This window comes from Hyla sarda, unplaced genomic scaffold, assembly GCF_029499605.1.
Source record: "Hyla sarda isolate aHylSar1 unplaced genomic scaffold, aHylSar1.hap1 scaffold_1761, whole genome shotgun sequence".
NCBI classification, from domain to species: domain Eukaryota; kingdom Metazoa; phylum Chordata; class Amphibia; order Anura; family Hylidae; genus Hyla; species Hyla sarda.
Window position 1 is genome coordinate 49661 of NW_026608405.1, and position 6000 is coordinate 55660.

General features: G+C 30.3%; 1 protein-coding gene across 7 annotated transcripts in view; it reads right to left on the reverse strand.

Annotated features, from left to right (window-relative positions):
• LOC130313389 (zinc finger protein 260-like) overlaps positions 1–5038 on the reverse strand; it is a 45129-nt gene extending 40091 nt beyond the window's left edge. For 2 of the 7 annotated variants that reach the window (XM_056552653.1, XM_056552648.1), the window contains exon 1: positions 4957–5016. The gene's annotated coding sequence lies outside the window, so the exon portion shown is untranslated. Of the gene's footprint in view, positions 1–4947 lie in introns of all 7 variants that reach the window. The other 5 variants (XM_056552655.1, XM_056552654.1, XM_056552652.1 and 2 more) reach the window with 5 other exon arrangements.
• Between the last annotated feature and the right edge of the window lie 962 nt (positions 5039–6000).

Here is a 6000-nt window from a genome sequence, read left to right on the forward strand (position 1 = left end):
TATATATATCATACAGGGATCACATCATATATCACATACACATCCTCACTTATTATATATATATCATACAGGGATCACATCATATATCACATACACATCCTCACTTATTATATATATATATATCATACAGGGATCACATCATATATCACATACACATCCTCACTTATATATATATCATACAGGGGTCACATCATATATCACATACACATCCTCACTTCTTATATATATCATACAGGGGTCACATCATATATCACATACACATCCTCACTTCTTATATATATCATACAGGGATCACATCATATATCACATACACATCCTCACTTATATATATCATACAGGGATCACATCATATATCACATACACATCCTCACTTATTATATATATATCATACAGGGATCACATCATATATCACATACACATCCTCACTTATTATATATATCATACAGGGATCACATCATATATCACATACACATCCTCACTTATATATATCATACAGGGATCACATCATATATCACATACACATCCTCACTTATATATATCATACAGGGATCACATCATATATCACATACACATCCTCACTTATTATATATATATCATACAGGGATCACATCATATATCACATACACATCCTCACTTATTGTATATATATATCATACAGGGATCACAACATATATCACATACACATCCTCACTTATTATATATATCATACAGGGATCACATCATATATCACATACACATCCTCACTTATTATATATATATCATACAGGGATCACATCATATATCACATACACATCCTCACTTATTATATATATCATACAGGGATCACATCATATATCACATACACATCCTCACTTATTATATATATATCATACAGGGATCACATGATATATCACATACACATCCTCACTTATTATATATATTATACAGGGATCACATCATATATCACATACACATCCTCACTTATATATATATCATACAGGGATCACATCATATATCACATACACATCCTCACTTATTATATATATCATACAGGGATCACATCATATATCACATACACATCCTCACTTATATATATCATACAGGGATCACATCATATATCACATACACATCCTCACTTATTATATATATATCATACAGGGATCACATCATATATCACATACACATCCTCACTTATTATATATATATATCATACAGGGATCACATCATATATCACATACACATCCTCACTTATTATATATATCATACAGGGATCACATCATATATCACATACACATCCTCACTTATTATATATATCATACAGGGATCACATCATATATCACATACACATCCTCACTTATTATCTATATCATACAGGGATCACATCATATATCACATACACATCCTCACTTATTATCTATATCATACAGGGATCACATCATACATCACATACACATCCTCACTTATTATATATATATCATACAGGGATCACATCATATATCACATACACATCCTCACTTATTATATATATATCATACAGGGATCACATCATATATCACATACACATCCTCACTTATATATATCATACAGGGATCACATCATATATCACATACACATCCTCACTTATTATATATATATCATACAGGGATCACATCATATATCACATACACATCCTCACTTATATATATATATATATATATATATCATACAGGGATCACATCATATATCACATACACATCCTCACTTATTATATATATCATACAGGGATCACATCATATATCACATACACATCCTCACTTATATATATATATCATACAGGGATCACATCATATGTCACATACACATCCTCACTTATTATATATATCATACAGGGATCACATCATATATCACATACACATCCTCACTTATTATATATATCATACAGGGATCACATCATATATCACATACACATCCTCACTTATTATATATATATCATACAGGGATCACATCATATATCACATACACATCCTCACTTATTATATATATATCATACAGGGATCACATCATATATCACATACACATCCTCACTTATTATATATATATCATACAGGGATCACATCATATATCACATACACATCCTCACTTATTATATATATATCATACAGGGATCACATCATATATCACATACACATCCTCACTTATTATATATATCATACAGGGATCACATCATATATCACATACACATCCTCACTTATATATATCATACAGGGATCACATCATATATCACATACACATCCTCACTTATTATATATATCTCATACAGGGATCACATCATATATCACATACACATCCTCACTTATTATATATATCATACAGGGATCATATCATATATCACATACACATTCTCACTTATTACATATATATCATACAGGGATCACATCATATGTCACATACACATCCTCACTTATTATATATATCATACAGGGATCACATCATATGTCACATACACATCCTCACTTATTATATATATCATACAGGGATCACATCATATATCACATACACATCCTCACTTATTATATATATATCATACAGGGATCACATCATATATCACATACACATCCTCACTTATTATATATATCATACAGGGATCACATCATATATCACATACACATCCTCACTTATTATATATATATCATACAGGGATCACATCATATATCACATACACATCCTCACTTATTATATATATCATACAGGGATCACATCATATATCACATACACATCCTCACTTATTATATATATCATACAGGGATCACATCATATATCACATACACATCCTCACTTATTATATATATATATATATCATACAGGGATCACATCATATATCACATACACATCCTCACTTATTATATATATATCATACAGGGATCACATCATATATCACATACACATCCTCACTTATTATATATATCATACAGGGATCACATCATATATCACATACACATCCTCACTTATATATATATCATACAGGGATCACATCATATATCACATACACATCCTCACTTATTATATATATATCATACAGGGATCACATCATATATCACATACACATCCTCACTTATTATATATATATCATACAGGGATCACATCATATATCACATACACATCCTCACTTATTATAGATATCATACAGGGATCACATCATATATCACATACACATCCTCAATTATTATATATATCATACAGGGATCACATCATATATCACATACACATCCTCACTTATTATATATATATCATACAGGGATCACATCATATATCACATACACATCCTCACTTATTATATATATATATATCATACAGGGATCACATCATATATCACATACACATCCTCACATATATATATCATACAGGGATCACATCATATATCACATACACATCCTCACTTATTATATATATCATACAGGGATCACATCATATATCACATACACATCCTCACTTATTATATATATATCATACAGGGATCACATCATATATCACATACACATCCTCACTTATTATATATATATCATACAGGGATCACATCATATATCACATACACATCCTCACTTATTATATATATCATACAGGGATCACATCATATATCACATACACATCCTCACTTATTATATATATATATCATACAGGGATCACATACACATCCTCACTTATTATATATAATACAGGGATCACATCATATATCACATACACATCCTCACTTATTATATATATATCATACAGGGATCACATCATATATCACATACACATCCTCACTTATTATATATATATATTATACAGGGATCACATCATATATCACATACACATCCTCACTTATTATATATATATATATCATACAGGGATCACATCATATATCACATACACATCCTCACTTATTATATATATATATTATACAGGGATCACATCATATATCACATACACATCCTCACTTATTATATATATCATACAGGGATCACATCATATATCACATACACATCCTCACTTATTATATATATATCATACAGGGATCACATCATATATCACATACACATCCTCACTTATTATATATATATATCATACAGGGATCACATCATATATCACATACACATCCTCACTTATTATATATATATCATACAGGGATCACATCATATATCACATACACATCGTCACTTATATATATATCATACAGGGATCACATCATATATCACATACACATCCTCACTTATTATATATATCATACAGGGATCACATCATATATCACATACACATCCTCACTTATTATATATATATCATACAGGGATCACATCATATATCACATACACATCCTCACTTATATATATATCATACAGGGATCACATCATATATCACATACACATCCTCACTTATTATATATATATTATACAGGGATCACATCATATATCACATACACATCCTCACTTATTATATATATATCATACAGGGATCACATCATATATCACATACACATCCTCACTTATTATATATATCATACAGGGGTCACATCATATATCACATACATATCCTCACTTATATATATATCATACAGGGATCACATCATATATCACATACATATCCTCACTTATATATATATCATACAGGGATCACATCATATATCACATACACATCCTCACTTATATATATATCATACAGGGATCACATCATATATCACATACACATCCTCACTTATTATATATATATTATACAGGGATCACATCATATATCACATACACATCCTCACTTATTATATATATATCATACAGGGATCACATCATATATCATATACACATCCTCACTTATTATATATATCATACAGGGATCACATCATATATCACATACACATCCTCACTTATTATATATATCATACAGGGATCACATCATATATCACATACACATCCTCACTTATTATATATATCATACAGGGATCACATATATAATAATATTTACCTCACTCACCACTAATAAACGATTAGATCTGTTGCTGCGGTCAGGTGATCCTCCTCACAGGTCCTGTACCCTGATTCTACAGCGCTCAACTGAGCCCCGCCCACATTTATCACATGACCACCCTCACAGGTCCTACAACCGCATAATATCCAGCTCTGCTGCATTGCCAAAGAATGAGCCAATAGGATGTGATAGAGGCAAATCTCATTCTACGGCAATGCTCCGCCCCCACATGTCCTGGTCACATGATTGAAACGTCATCACAGGTCCTGCATATTATCTGGTACCGCCCCCACATGTACTGTCACATGATTGTAACGTCATCACAGGTCCTGCATATTATCTGGTACCGCCCCCACATGTACTGTCACATGATTGTAACGTCATCACAGGTCCTGCACTTCCCGATCTATCATCAGTTATCGCTTCTCTACAGGACAAAAGACAAGAAAAAGGTAACAAAATCCTGTAATAACCTAAATAATCAATATAATGTATAATAACCGAGGAATATAATGTATACACTGTACTATATATATATATAATATTCTCTATAATAACTGATGTATATAATGTATAGTGAGGAGTGTATACACTGTACTATATATATATATATAATATTCTCTATAATAACTGATGTATATAATGTATAGTGAGGAGTGTATACACTGTACTATATATATATATAATATTCTCTATAATAACTGATGTATATAATGTATAGTGAGGAGTGTATACACTGTACTATATATATATACATATATATATATAATATTCTCTATAATAACTGATGTATATAATGTATAGTGAGGAGTGTATACACTGTACTATATATATATATAATATTCTCTATAATAACTGATGTATATAATGTATAATAACCGAGGAATATAATGTATACACTGTACTATATATATATATAATATTCTCTATAATAACTGATGTATATAATGTATAGTGAGGAGTGTATACACTGTACTATATATATATAATATTCTCTATAATAACTGATGTATATAATGTATAGTGAGGAGTGTATACACTGTACTATAT